The 15,975-nt window shown below is 46.8% G+C and overlaps 1 protein-coding gene across 1 annotated transcript in view; it reads left to right on the top strand.

Moving 5' to 3' along the window:
• The window catches only part of RRP1B (ribosomal RNA processing 1B), a 125,385-nt gene that overhangs the window by 27,402 nt on the left and 82,008 nt on the right, over nt 1-15,975 (top strand). The window lies entirely within an intron of this gene.

Here is a 15,975-nt window from a genome sequence, read left to right as displayed (position 1 = left end):
GCTTAAACCTGCCCTGTACACAGCTATTTATCCATAGTTACTGTACTTTTGTATTTGAATTTCTACTTTCAATTCTACTGTAAATTTGTACTTTAGGCTAATAAGACAGTCCATCCATCATGCTAAGCTACAACCTGTTTGTTTAATTCAGACCAGAGACTTCTGTACTGATTATTGGATTACAGTGGACTAGTCCGTAATAGTTGTGCCCCTTTTAGTGTCTGAGGTGTGTGGACAAAATATCACGGCAGGCTTTGCCATACACAATGTTTAAGAGAGCACATGTGACTGAGTCTTGGTTAACTTACCTCACCACAGAGGCTGGGTCAGGTGGCTTACTGGACTAATGCATCCACTGTAGGGCCTGTGTTCAACCTCATGGTCACAAGTTCAAATCCTGATGGGTCCTCTCATCCTTCTGATGTCGATACAATGAGTACCATTGAGTCCGGTAACAATAAACCTCTGTTATTCAGCGCCAAGATACCGTTGGTTGAACATGCACTTTAAAAATACATGTTACGTTTAAAAATGACACTATCTGGAGGACCAATTTGAAAACAAATTAGGAACGTACTAAATCAGATGCAACAGTAACTTAATAGTACCAAATTTACTTGGATGGGCACCACTGGTAAATGATTATACCCGTCGATACTAGTTTAGTGACAGTTGTCCAGGAACCAATAATCTAATGCAACTGGTGCCATGTAAAGCTCTCCGATACCAGATTCGGGTCAGGTTCGCGCTATATAAAACTCTGTTTTATTTATTTATTTATTTTGAAAGTTTTATATAGCGCGAACAAGATCTTCGCAGATATCAGAGCGCTTTACAGAGGGGGGAGCATGTATACGCAGATACATCAGTCATGTTAAAGGTACATTGAGGTGATAACATAAAACAATCAATAGGTAATTTCAGAAACGAAATAACAATACAAAGTGTTCGACAAGTAGTACAGATGAGTATCAAGTCTTTGTAGTTTATCTCCAGTAGTGGTTCAAGTGTATTTAGCCATGAGGATCGCTTTTACTTCTTTCTTGAAAAGTATAGTAGAGGTGATGAGCCTGGTTTCAGGGGGGAGCGAGTTCCAAATCCTGGGAGCCATTCCTGAGAAGGAGCGTTTATAGGTTTTTTCCTTGCGGAATCTTTTAGGCTTTAGCAAAAGATTATTTGTACCTCTAGTGTTTCTGGAACCTCCTGAAATCGTCAGCTTCTGAGCAAGGTATGTAGGTGAGCTCAGGTGGACAGCCTTGTGCGTCAGACAAGCGATTTTCAGGTGTATTCTGGCTTCAAACGGCAGCCAATTCAGGGATTTGAAGTCAGGGGAAATGTGTGAGTGTTTTTTTGATCCAGTGATAAGTCTCGCTGCGGCGTTTAGAGAGGCTCTGATGGGTGCCGTAGTGGCTCGGGGGAGACCGCAGAGGGCGGTGCTGCCGTATTCTATTCGAGGTATGACTAGCGATTGTACCGCAGTTTGGAAGTCTTTGGTTGGAAGGAAAGGTTTAAGTTTCCTAAGGGTGTTGATTTGGTAGTTCGCTCCCTTAGTTGCTTTGTTGATGTGTTCCTGCATGCTGAGATTGGTGTCAAGTGTTATGCCCAAAGATTTCGCTGAGTCCACGATGGTGGGTTGGACATTGAGTGCCGTTAGGTCTTTAAGCCACATTTGTGCGGTAGTGCTCTTCGCGGGTGGTGAGATCAGAAGGAACTCTGTTTTAAGGGCATTGAGTTTCAGATGATTGGCGGCCAACCACGATTGGGTGCTTCTGATCGTTGAGTTCAAGAGCGTGATGTCTTTGGGTGATTGTAGTTTGAGATAGAGTTGAGTGTCGTCAGCATACATGTGGAAGTGTACATTGGATTCTTGCAACAAGGTGGTGAGAGGTTCCATAACTAGGTTGAACAAGGTTGGGGATAGGGAGGATCCTTGTGGTACGCCTAGCGATACAGGTCTTGGTGCAGACATCAAGTTGTTGCTCTTGAATTTCTGCGACCTGTTATGCAAAAAGGACGTGAACCATTTGAGCACAGTTCCAGATAGGCCCATTCTCGTGTTTAGTAGTTCGATTAAGCTCTCATGTTTGACAGTGTCGAATGCAGAGGAGAGATCAAGGAGGATGAGGAGGCAAGTATCGTTATGATCTAGGATTTGGAGGGCGTCGTCGATTATGTGAGTCATAGCAGTTTCAGTACTGTGATTTGCTCGGAAGCCTGATTGATGAGAGTTGAGGAGATCAAACTGAGTAATGTGTTTAGTTAATTGTATTTGTGCGCATTTTTCCAGTAGTTTGGCAAGAGTCGGAATGTTGGTAATGGGACGGTAGTTGTTTAGGTCCGAGGGGTCAGCTGTAGGTTTCTTTAGCAAAGGTGTGACTTGACCAACTTTGAGGGAGTCGGGAATGATCCCTTGTTGAAGTGAGCTGTTAATGATTTTGGTCCAGAGTGGAAGGAGCGACGGGGTAAGGACTTTGACAGCGTTGGCAGGAAGGGGGTCCGTGAGGTGATTGGATGGTTTCAGAGTGCTGAGCAGTTTGCCAATTTCTTCCTCCGTGTAGGTGAGAAAGGTTGACCAGGTGGCATTGTTTTTTGGTGTCGTGGGTGCTATGCGGTGGGGTTTGGGATAGAGGCTTGCGTCTATGAGGAGGTCATTCTTTATGTTGTCAGTTTTTTGGTTAAAGAAGGAGGCGAAGTCCTCACAGGAGGGAGCTTCGCACACAGTGTTGAGATGTTGGGGTTGTTCTTTGGATTGTGTTCGGATAAGCTCAAACAGCTTTCTCTGACGATTTTTGGCTTGGTCAAGCTGACGGCTGAAGAAGTCTGATTTTGATCGTTTTATTTTCCTGAAGTAGGCGTTTCTCCTTTTCTTCAGGTTTTTTAGGTTCAGAGCGGAGGGAGCTGATCTCCAGGTGCGCTCTGCCATTCGCATGGCGCGTCTATCGTCATTGAGACTCCCGTCGTACCAGGGATTGGACATTTTTGTGGTGGCTTTTTTTAGTTGCAGGGGTGCGACTTCATTAATTATTGAGGTCATAGTGTTAAGATAGTGATCAGTCAAGGATTGGACATCTTTAACGCCAGCAGGAGGAAGTAGTAAGTTGCAGCTTTTGGGGGGCAGAGAGTTTGAGATTAGCTTTTTCATGTCTCTTTTCCAGACTTTGGGCCTGGCGGGTTGAACGGGATTAAATTTAACTTTTTCATTGATGAAGAAGGTGATGGTATGATGGTCCGACCAATCACAGGGATGGATTGATTCGAGTTTGATAGTGGCCTCTTTGGAGATGATGAGGTCGAGGATAGAGCCTTTCTTGTGTGTTGGAACGTTGCAAATTTGAGTGAGGTCAAGGGCGTTAAGGAAGTTCTTCAGACCTTTTACCACCGCATCATTATGATCGTTCCAGTGGAGGTTGAAGTCACCAAGGTATATTTGTGTGAGTTGTCGCCCGGAGTTGGCTGAGATCATGTCCATGATTTGTTGGGAGAAGGTAAGGTTGTCACCGGGTGGGTGGTAAATGCCGTGCAGAGTGCAGATCGGTTTGTCCTCACTGTGAATATCGAGGCAGATATATTCACAGGAAGTTGGGGAGGGTAGGGAAGGGGAAGTTACTTTCAAGACAGAGAGGTTGCTCCTGTATATACATGCGATTCCGCCACCTTTTTTATTGCCAGACCTGTCAAGTCTAGTGATGTGGTAGTTGGGGGGGACCAGAATGTCCATTATAGGTGTAGAAGATTCTGTTAACCATGTTTCAGTCATGATGATTAAGTCAAGATCCCATTTTAGGATGAGATCGGCGATAGCGGCGGAGTGTCTAACGGCTGATCTGCAGTTGAGGAGAGTGCATTTGAGACGGGGTGTGTCGAGGGTGGAAGGGTGTTCTAGAGCGAGGGGGACTTTACTCAGGTTACTATGGATAGCGATTCTGTTGTTCAACGTGGGGGGTCTAAGGGGATTAGATTGAATCGTGGGAATGGCAGTGAGAGTGTCGGGTGTGTTGCTATGGGGGGTTGGGTCATAGGAGCGGAGGAGGGTGAGTGTGTCTAGGTCCGAGAGAGGGTTGCAGGAGCGATGGGGGCGGTTTTCACGATTGTGAACAGGGATTGAGGTCCAGTGCAGTGGTGGTCGAGTGCGAGAGTTCGCCGCCCGGATGGAGGACCAGTTGGGAGCGGAGATGATGGAGGAGGCGCGTGCGTGGTGTCTGGGATGTGTGCTGAGTATTTGTTTGATGATGTGGACGTCCTGTTTGATCTGGTGGAGGGTGTTGGGTGAGGGTTGACGGGAGCGTGATAGACAGAGTAGTTGTTGTTTGATGATGTCCATGTCTTCTTTGAGCTGGAGGAGAGAGGCCGTAATGTGATCCCCTGTGGGAAATGTGTTGGAGGTGGGGATGGAAGGCTCGGTCGTGGGTGACAAAGGGGAAAGGTTGGTAGTGTGGATGAGAGTATTGGTGGTAGGCGTGGAGTGTAGGGTGGAGGATGGGCGTTTATTAGTGGTGAGGGGGGTGGAGGTTGGGTAGCGGGGGGTGAGACTGGGGGGCGTAGTGGGATTGTAGATGTTACTTTTTTGAAAGGGCGGAGTAGAGTTGATGGAGGTGGTGTGTTCTGTGTGATTGGTTAATGGGTGGAGGTGGGGGCTGAGAATGGGGGGGGATAAAGGGTGAGGATTGCATTTGTGTGTGTCAGTTCGATGTTGATCGAGGTTAGACTGGTTGCGGGTGGGAGCTGTGGTATCAGGGGTGTGAGGAATGAGGATGAGAGGAACGAGGATGGGGGCTGGTGTGTGGGGGGGAAGGGGTGGGGTAGTTGTTGTAAGCGGGGGCGAGATCTATGTCTGTGCTTGAGGGATGTGAGGTAGCTACGGTAGGTGGGTGAGCGACAAAGGTACCGTGAGTAAATGGGTGGTGCATGTCGTTTTGGGTGGGAGCTGTGGTGTCAAGGGTGGGGAAGGGGATGAGGGCTGGTGTGTGAGGGGAAGGGGTGGGGAGGTTGGTGTATGAGGGGGATTGAACTGTGTCTGTGCTCGACGGGAGTGAGGTAGTTACGGTAGGTGAATGAGTGACTTGGGTGTCAGGCGTAAAGGAGAGGTGCAAGTCGTTTTGGGGCTGGGCTAGGTTAGAATGAATGTGGTTTGAGGCTGTGGTGTCAGGGGTGACAGGAATGGGTGAGGTATGAGAGGCTGACCAGGTGAGGTTATAGGGGGGGGAGGGTGTGCCGTTAGAATGTGTGGGTGAGGGATCTATGTCTGTAAGTGTGGAGTGAGAGGTAGCTACATTAGGTGGGTGAATGTCTAGGGTGCCGGGGGTGGAGGGAAGGTGCGTGCCGTTTTGGGGTTGAGCTAGGTTAGGAGGGTTGTGATTGGGGGCTCTGGATTCAGGGGTGATGTGCCTGCGGGTGCTATGAGTGGGGGGCTGATGACTGGCGAGGTATTGTTTGAACGTGGGGAACAGGTTGTCTAGTAGTTCCAGGTTCTTGTCTGTGGATTGAATTAGGATAATCCCGTTATTGTAAATAGTGATGGTTGTTCTGCCCGGGAAGAGTTGGGATGGAGTGATGGTGAGTTTTTGGCCATGCGCGAAATTCCTGGAGGTGGAGACAGTGAGTAAGGTGCGGAACGTGTTTCTCCATTGGGCTCTGCGAGTGGTGTGGAAGATAATATCAATGTTCAGTGAACCATTGACTGGTGAGAAGTAGGTGTCTGCACAAGGCGTTTCAGGGTGGGACCTCAGGAAGTTGTGTTTAAAGCGTTTAGCGGCTTTTTTAGTGAGTGAGGGTGGGTAGTTGATTCTATATGTTTGTTTGCCGACGGGTTCCATGATGGGAGGACAGACTAGGATGGTGTAGTGTAGGGGGGCAGGGTGCACTGTCCCAAACAGTTGCGTGGGCCTAAAGTGACACTAGTGAGTGCACAATAATGCTATACGCAGTATACAAAGTATACAAAGGCAGACAATAGTAGTGATATAGTGGGAAGTGACACTAGTGAGCTGGCACAGTATTTGAGGTAGTAATCGGTACATACAAGATTAACTGACATTAGTGAACTGCCAGGGTATTTGAGGTAGTAATCGGTTCCAAATCTGTGTGGGGTATTCGACAGTACATTTTTAACCAAGTGCAGAACAAGTATCAATATAATACTGACAAAAATACTAGCAGTTAACACTGTGCAAACCATAAAAGTATCTAATCTAGGTGACACTAGTGAGTAGTCAAAAATATGTAAGGTACAAAATACTAGAATATAACACTGTGCAAACCATAACATATATAATCTAGGCGTCACTAGTGAATAGTCAAAAATATGTAAGGTACAAAATACTAGAATATAACACTGTGCAAGCCATAACAAATATAATCTAGGTGACAGTAGTGAGTAGTCTAAATCTAAAATATGTAAGGTACAGGAGTCAGTGACAGAATACCATTGCACACATAATTATGAGAACCAACAAGTGACATTAGTGCGCAGCAGCGAGAAATGTATGAGGCATAAAATATGAAAATATGAAAAGTAGAACTGAGAAAAAAAAAAAAGAAAAAAAAAGGATAATTTAATCACTACGTGTATTAAGAGTTTATAAAAAGTAGCTGTAGTCTATCTTGTTTGACGTCCCAGACCTCCAATTTGTATGATTCGGTTCCTGTGCCAGAGATCTAATTTTAAACCACCAGTGGGATGCTGGGAGCAAGCCAGATTACCCCCTTTTTTTAGGTATGCGTGGAATAGAACAAACAACATAAAAAAACAAACGTTTTCATGTTGTTCGACTTAAACTTGTCTCTGCAATCATGTTTCTGTACGATCCTGAGTTCCAGCGGGGATTTTACTTTTCTTTCATATTAGAACTTGCATGGGCTACGAACATACAGTTTAATAAAGCCTCTGTTAGAAATGGCGATTTCTGGTTGGCTAAGGCTTGAGCCAAAGCCAGGCAGAAACCACCACTCTAGTCAGGGCAAGGAAGTCCCCACCAAAGATAACCCCTGCTCACCCCCTTGGTAGCTTGGCACAAGCAGTCAGGCTTATCCTAGAGTGAGGTGTAAAGCGTTTGCGCGCACACCCAGTAACAACAACATCCCAGGCCCCCCACAAAAGGAACTCCACGCAAGGTTATATATAAAAATAGCCTTTGTATTACCATAAACACATTAGATAATCATCACACAGGTACACTGTGCCAACTGGCACTGGGCAATATTTACAGGGATTATGTACATGGGACAGGGCCACGTGGACCACTGTCAGGAATAGCACTTGGTTGAAATTAGCACTTTAGATCATAGGAAAATTGTAGCATAGAATAACAAATGTAGCACACAACCAGTAACCACTGGTAAAAGGTAGGAACACACTACACCACCCTAACCACCTTGGGCATATCACGCAGGGAACATGAACTCACTAGCATAACTATACTAGGTAGAACAACCTCCTAAGCATAAAAATACATTTAGAGGTATAAACAAAAAGGCATTACACATGATGCAGAAATCACAGTAGGCAAGTATCACAATTGCACAGAAATCACATAACTGACCCCAGGCCAACTTGGCCTCTCAGGGGTTCACAGGCCCAATGTCCAGAATGTCTGGGCTGGCTGCGCAGGCAGCCAAAGAAGATTGCGCAAAAGAACAGGCCTAAACGAAGCGGCTTCCCAATAATTGCTGGGCAGCTGGGGAACGAAGCCTGGCACCAGCGTGCCTCCTGGCTCTCCTCTAGGGCTGTGAATACAACAATGCGGCCAAACGCGACATGGGAGCCACGCGGGCTTTACACACAAACAACTGTGGCCATAAGTTGGAGCCTCGTGGGCTCGAGAAATAAAATGCCCCTTTTGAGCCTTGTGGGCTCGGAATGAAATGTGGCCCCCAACGTTGGAGCCCCACTGACATCCGGGGCCACTCCTCACTTGAATCTGAGCCCCCGCACTGGGGCACGGAACATGGGGACACAGGCCCCTCTTGCTCAAGGACACTGGGGCCACGGGTAAACAAGGAGGCGGAGCGCCTGTAGAGAGGCGCTGGCAGAGTGCCTGGAAACAACTCCCCCCAGCCCTTCTAAACTCACCGGGCTGGTGGCTGGGGCTCTCCGGGACTCTGCTTCGCCGTTTGGGTTCTCCGTCGGCCAAGTTCAGCTTCCTCGCCGGCCTCTGCTTCGGGGCTCTCCCTTCCAGACGGGAGGCCCGGGATTCCTCCCGCTATACGCAGGAGCGTGGGGTAGGCTCCCGCCGCTTCCTGCTTCACGTCAAAGCACTTCCAGGTCGCTCCTAAGCTCCGCCCACGCCGGCAAGGACTGTCTGACTTCCTGATTCCGCCGGGTGGCGGCAGTGATTTCCCTCGCAATCCGGGGTAGGCGCCCGGTTCAAAAACACGGTCCCTGGCTGGGTGGGCACCCGCTGGGGATATAATTTACGGCAATGAGCGGGATGGGCACCCGCGAGGTGGGAGAGGAGGGGGGGAATCCCTACGCTCGGGATTCCCTCTCGAGGAAAGGCAGCGCAGTGCTGCAAAAGCCCCCGCTTCTTCTGGGGGGTCAGAAATACATGGCCCCTAGAAAAGGAAAACTAAAGCGCTCCGTGGACAGTGTAAATTAAGCGCTCCCCCAGTCGCTTGGCAAGCCAAAGTACTGGAGCAGTCCTTAGGAAGGCAGGGGGGGCAAAGGCTGGGCCCAGGGGCCAGCTCACAGGGCCCTCCAGGCAGGGAGGAAGTCCCCAGTGGCGGCAGGCCCCCCTCAAGTTAGGATCCGGGAATGAACATTTTGCATGGGTCAAAGCCCCTTCTTATACACAGAATTTCTTTGTCTGGTAGCACAGGGTTAGGGACAAACCAGATGCAACTGGTTTTGGAGCACTCTGTTGGGCTCAGCCCGCTCACCTTTCACAGAACAGGCGAGGGACATCAGATGCACCCGAGGGGGCGGAGCCAGCATTGTGTAGGGAAGGCCCAGCCGTATTCCGGTCCCAGGTGCACTCCTCCCACCCATCTGGCTGTCAATCTCTCTATTCACCACTGGGGCAGACCCATCCTGACTCCTGGAGCCAGGCTCACCAGCCAGCTCCAGCCAATCACAAGCCAAACAGTCATTTCACCTTTATTACACAGACATGCCAACTTCTACAAGTGGCACTTCCACACTAGGAACATTAAAGCTGCACACATCCTCGCGCAGCATTTAATCACACGAGTCCGCACATACCAAACTCGAGCCTGCTCTCCCCACACATCAGGAACTACCATGGACACATACATTCCCCATGCATTTCTATCGGAGGGCAGGTCAATCTCGCCACACACACACACACGCACTTTACACTGGGACACAGTGTTAAAGTGCGCAGAAGCCAGAAATAACTAACTCCAGGTCACATATCAAAGCAAAAAGTTTATGGGTGAACCTGCCTGAAGGGCCAAGTCCAACAGCCTCCTTTCATATTCGTTGCCTATCGATCTGGGCAGCAGAAGTAGGGTCCTTTATGAAGCACAATATAGATTGCAAATGTAAAGCCTGCCTTCATGTGCAACTCCCCTGTGTTCAACTCTCCTCCCGGCTTCCTCATCTTGTTGCACAGAGGATGCAGAATTTTACATATGGAGCTGCGAGTGTTTGTTACACAATCTGAGAAAAATACTGTAACATTTCTCAAGTAACATAACTGTCCACAGCGTAAACTGGATTATTATAAAACGGTTTCAGTTTAGTTTGGGGAATTAATCCTTTCTTCAAGTTCTGGCCAATAAAAGGTTTTGGCGTCTAAAATGAAAAATCCCACCATCCAGCATGTTTCATCACAGATCAGACCAAAAACCATGTATGGTTCAGTCATGAAAGGCGGGGTAATAGATGGGAACGGGTCCTGTTGCTCTGCATCAGAGGATCCTTACTGATGGCCATTCATTAAATTCCCGCCGCTTTTTTCTTGGGATCCTGCAACACTTCTGCCAGATCACTTTGTAAAAAAAGTGTGTGTGTAGGTGTATATATTCATGTATACAAACAGGTGTATATTTTCGACAAAGACAAATGTTATCTCCACATAAAAATGCATGCAGCATTTGCTAATTTTATTATTTTTCTCTCTAACATACATATTTTAATGAACGGATATCACAGCGTCTTTAACATGTCAAAAATAACTTGTCAACATGTACTTCCTAAAAACGATGGAACCTTAAACTGCACCATTGCAGTACAAGTAATGAAAGTGAAAGATGCATGCCAGGTTGAGTGAATTTGGTCAAAAAGCACACTGGCCCTTTAAGAAGTCAGCAGCTTTCAGCTCCCAGCACACCTTGTACTGGGCCTTTACCTCGCAGCCTCAGATTATTTTTCTGGCTCATGCTAACTGGATCATAGAAACTTTAAGGAAGGGCTTCTTATTTTCTTACTGATTTCTTTTCTCACTTCATTTGAGGTTTTTAACGTCCCTTCACAATCCTTTCCATCTACAATTGTGAAAAATTGTTTTCCAACACCTTCACTATTCATGAAGTGTCCTTCCATCGGTAGGAAGAAAGATACTATGGGCCCACATTCTGTGTGTGGTCTGTCTACCACCGACTACTTAGTATCCAGTTCCACATTTTGTCATAGGTCCGAAAGAGCTCATAGGGATTAATTGTGATCAAGGACGATGTCTAGGAAAGCCTCTGCACAGACCTGCCCGCCATCTGTGACAAAGACACTCGGTGGGGGCGAAGATAGGCGTTATTGCCCTGGACATCAAAACACTCGTCACCAGTAACCCTGTAATCCACTTCAGAAAGAGCTCTGCTTTCAAAGCAATTACTGTCAGAGATTGTGGTCGATGTTGATATACACTGCACCAGTAAAATTGACCCCAACACATTTTGGTCACTCCTGTATCAGAATCTCCTTAGTGTCTGTTATCTCTTTCTCCATCAGTGTCCCCCCTTTACCTGAAGAATTCGGAGAATGACCATTTCGGTCTCCGATTCTTATCCAGTTCCTCTACCTCCTTTGGTCATTCCACAGAAACATGTCTTGGTACAAACAAATATTTCTAGGTCTCCAACTCAAGACATACCACTAATTATGTCACAGATTATCCAGATTCCCCGGTCTTGTTCCACCTACTCGTCGGCTTCCCCACTACTCACCTCACCAGTGGATATTACCACTTTTCGTGGTGTACTAATTTGAGGGTCTAATAAGCTCAACATCCAGTTGGAAGTTCCTCATACCACCATTTCTGCCATCATGGAGCCTTTACACCCCAGAGCCATTCCAAGCCCAATATTACTTCTGAGTTCAGGTTTCACGAAACTGGTAGAAGAAAATTTCTCTTACCAGTAGCCACCAAAATGATGACTTTTAAGGAGTACAAACCATAATATCAGAGCCCTACGTTTCTTCAGCAATAACCTAAGCCAGGCTCAGTCATCATGTCAGCGTTTAGAAAAAGACCTGCATCTACGCCAGAAACCTCTGCCTCCTGACTGAGGGAGTACAATTATTGATGCTGCCAAGTGTTCTGCTGTGGTTTCACTTCAAGCAGCCAGCAATAACTCTTTATTGGAAGGTATCACAGTTTACTTTCAGAGACACTATCTCCTTTCACAGAAGACGTACCAAGAGAACACAGGCAAGACTTTTTAGAAGTCATTGAAGAGTGCCAGATAGTATTGAATCATGTGTCAGTGCAGTATTGATTCAGCCTATTTAATAGCCCTCAGTATTGCAAAGGTATCTCACTGCAACTTGTTTCCTTAAATATATCTCCAGTCAGGTGTGCAACTGAAAATTCTAAATCTTGTTTTTCTAGATCTGTGGAAGAGTTGTGGCACAGAGGCCAGGGTGCCTGACTCCGGACCCTGGCGTTCACGGTTCGATCGCCCGGCTACAGTTTAGCCCAGCACCATGTGATTCTGGGCAATAGCTTGCTTAATCTTCCCGAAGGCCCCCAGCGCCGGGAAACCACTTCGGAGGTAGCTGTGTGCTTTACAAATTCAAGGTTATTATTAGATCTGTTCTCTTTGGCCCCCGTACCAATGCAAATGGAATGAATGAAGAAAGCAGCTGAGACCCTAAAGACAGAAAGCCTGCTGGAACTAAATAGATTTTATAGCTCCTAAGATGGATGTCGGACCTATAGGTACCAGGAACGACTAAGGATTCATCCCCTCAATGGGCCACAAGAAAAACATACATTGGACAGCAGCAACTGCAAACACCTTATCTAAAATGTCCCTCTAGAGGAAGAAGCCAACAACATGTAAAATTCACCTTTGTGGACAAAACATTACCTGTACAGAGTACCTCCCTTCAGTCTAAAATCTGCAGCAAGAACTTCCTTCAAATCCTTGAATGTAGTGACCGCTTTCGAATGCAAGAGAAAGCCATATCTCGACGATGGCCTCTCTGGTGAACTTGCTTTTATGTGCCAATCAAGATTACGACTTCACCCATTTACTTCATTGTCCTGGATACGTGTCCGATTCTCCGATATCTAGGTGGAACTTTAAACACAAAACTGCTGGTTGGAACTGTCTCCGATTATTTAGAAGCGTCATCAACTTCTATGCAATCAGTCCGATTTGGCACGGCAAGTTATCTCCATGCTGGGCATGATGCCTTCTTTGTTTTTCTAGTTCCAAATGCATGTCTGTACATAACACCTCTTTAACAGCATAAGGAAGATCAATGGTCCCAACAAAAGGACAGTTGAGAAGACCAGTTGACCCGCAATATTCAAGCCAGAGAGTGTCGCTCAATTGCTGGTGTCGTACAAAGAATGTCTTAAAAGGGACTCCTTTTCACCGTAATCTTCCTTCTCCGACCTTAGACTGATAAGTTTCTGGGACGTCTGGTAGCCCATCTACAAGACTTGTCAATACAGTGGTTCTGGTTGGAGGGAAAGCAGCTCTATCATATACATGTCCTAAAACTCAAATCTGTGCATCTAATATTAAAAGCTTTAATTTCATCCATAACTACACTCCGGCTGTTGTTTCAGACAGACAACACAACCAATGTTTTAATTAAACAAGCATGTTTGGAACCAGGTACAGGATTTTATCTCTGGAAGCTCAAGCAATGTGGCCTTGGCTTCTTAAAGGCAGTTTCTATTCGGGCAGTACACCTTCCAGATCTTCAGACTTGCCAAGCAGATCTTCTTAAACAGATATTGCAGCTAAAATCACAAGTGTGAGCTAAACAACAATGCACGTACAAGCTATTTTTTGAGGATTGAGTTTTCTTCAAAGAGATCTTTTTTGCATCCAAACTAAAAGCAGGATGCATAAACTTGGCATTGAGCGTATGGGAACTAGAATCATTGAGCTAATTTCTGTACGTTTTTTTGCCCTTGATTCCAACAATATTTATGAAGCTAAAACACTCAAGTGCAAAAATGGCCCTTGAAGCATACAAGAAACTGCCTCGCAGACCGAATCCCTTATTTTGTCGGAAAAAAAGTATCTTTCCAATGTCCAATCTTTGAATTTAGCTTCATGGCTCCTGAGGTCATACAATATCGTCACCTAAACTTACCTTGAGAATGTATGCATTTACTTAAAGAAGCCAGACTTCCTCCTTAAGAGCTTCTTATAATTTCAAATGGGTGCTTGCAAAATCCATACAGTCCAATTTGTTGTTGAGATGTGATCGTATCTTATTTGCTACACTTGGCAAATTCACAGCAACAGTACTCTTCGATGAAAGTTTGTTGCAGGAATTCCAGCCCTCAGAAAAGGCCCACATGAAAGTCCTACTTCTCCAGTATTAGGGTGTCTTTCATAGATTCACATGCTTGACTACTCCCCGTCATCGAAGTGGGAGTCCCACGGTAAATAAAATAGCAATAACATACCAATAACATATTTATGTAATACATAACACAAGAAATAGTAGTAGTAAATACATAATAAAGACTCAAAAACCAATTCCTACATAGGAATTCATGATAGAGAGAAAAAACTGTTGTGACATATTCCTGTCATTATGTTAGTCCAAACTACAGCCAATCAGGTGCCAGCACCCTTCCAGAACCTTCTCCTCAGAGCTCAGACCCTCAGATTTTCTACCGCACATCGTGTGAAGGGATTGTCGACGGCGACAGTTACGACATCATCAGCCTCCGGATCGTCGTCCATGTCGACTAAGGTATCACTCCACTTCAAGACTGTATCGTCGACGATACCTATTGCCTCGTCGTTGACGAAGAAATCTACTTCGTTGTCAGCATAATCATAGTCTAAGAAAGCTCCCAAGAAGTCTTCTTCGTCGACGGTCCTGTCGACGAGGGCTCCGTCGACATCAACTCCGTCGACGTTGGTTTCTCCATCGCCGACGACTTAGTCGTCGACCGACCTTGCCGTCTACGATTGCTCAGTTGCCGACAGATTTTTCCTCCACGACTTTGTCGACGCCTTTACCACTGTCGTCGACTACACCGTTGACGGTGGTTTCTTCATCGTTGCCTCATTGCCTTTGGTGCCTTTGTCTTTCACTGGGTCTGGTTCTTCCACCGCCGACCCCTTGCACCTTTGTCGTCAACGGCCGGTTATCCAACTATCTCTTCCGGATCCACAGCCTCCCTCGCCCATGTTCGCCACGGGCTCTGAGCCGGATTCTGACTCTGATCATGATGTTGGTGATTCTTTCAGAGTGGCACGCAGTCGGTTGGATTTGGTTATTAAGTGTCAAGATTACGATGATGATGACTAGGACGACGACCAGTATTCTCAAGCAGAAGAACGCTCTATACAAGTTCCTGCTGCAACATTGCCATTGTCGTTCATTGTAGGAAGGTACCTCCTGACTATGGTTGCCCCCAACTTTTTGCCCTGTGTTTTAGCTGGTTTTTGACATAGTCGACCTGGGATCCTGCCAATCAGGACCCCAGGCCTACTGCTCTCTCTTTAAAATGGATTCCATGTACCCTAGGTGCATTTCCAATTGGTACTGGGCCACCCTATCAGACCCTGTAACTCAGGGCATGGGTGTACCCAGGGCTACCAGGGGCTGCAGCATGTATTATGCCACCCCTGGCTGGCCTCCTAAATTTGACACAACTGGCTGCATGACAGCTGGGGCAAAATCGTGTAATCACCCTTTGCTGTAGGTGTAGTATACCTATACCTAACCCTAAAATGGACACACAGATTCCTATCAGTCACTCCTATGGCAGGCCTTGACAATCCTGAAGGCAGAGTGCTTGGAATCGTGTGAGATGGTGCTCTGGCATGAGCTGAGCCTGTCTGCAGCTTGCGGAACCAAGTCCTAATAGCTGTTCCATGATAACGCATACCATATACTCTTAAGTGCATTATAATCCTCGCGGTTAAATGCTAACTTTGGTATTGCTTTATCAAAACATGTCGAGTAAGGTGTCATACGAATTGGAATACTAACCCCTCGCCAATTCTGGCGACGGGGTTAGCATTCCACCCTTCTAGAGGGACACGACATGTATGTAACTGTGAACCCCGGTTAAAGTTAACTGAAGCCTCAGCTCCACAAAATGGATGCTGCCACCACAGACACGAGTCTGACCCCCTGCAGCTGGGAGTCCTTCCAGCGAGGGGAGCCTGGACCAAGGGTTTCCTGTCAGGGGCGGTGCTAGCACCGTCCCAGACATGGTTTTGTGTATCCTGGGTAGGCAGGGCTTTTCAGGAAGGTGACTGCTGAGTGGCACCCCGGTGCTCACTAAGCATAGGCCGGTCAGAACCAGTTCCAGGGGCACACCAGCCCCTGGCCTGGGGAAAGTCCGGCATGGCAGAGGGGTGTAACCACCCCCCTCCTAGTCCCACCCATAGGCAGGACCTAGTCACCGGGTCAGCCCCCTTTTTTAGTATAAAGATGGGAGCGGGCCCCCTGTTCAAATTAGATCATCTTTGGAATCAAGACCCGACTTTCTGCGAAAGGCATCAAGATTTCCTTCTTCAAGATTCTCCCTTGTGGCTAAGGAGTAGTCACCCTGCATCAAGCGGGCACCATCCTAAGAAACACTGCGG

Source organism: Lissotriton vulgaris, chromosome 8, assembly GCF_964263255.1.
Source record: "Lissotriton vulgaris chromosome 8, aLisVul1.2, whole genome shotgun sequence".
In the NCBI taxonomy this organism is placed as follows: domain Eukaryota; kingdom Metazoa; phylum Chordata; class Amphibia; order Caudata; family Salamandridae; genus Lissotriton; species Lissotriton vulgaris.
This window is presented reverse-complemented; position numbering and strand designations above follow the sequence as displayed.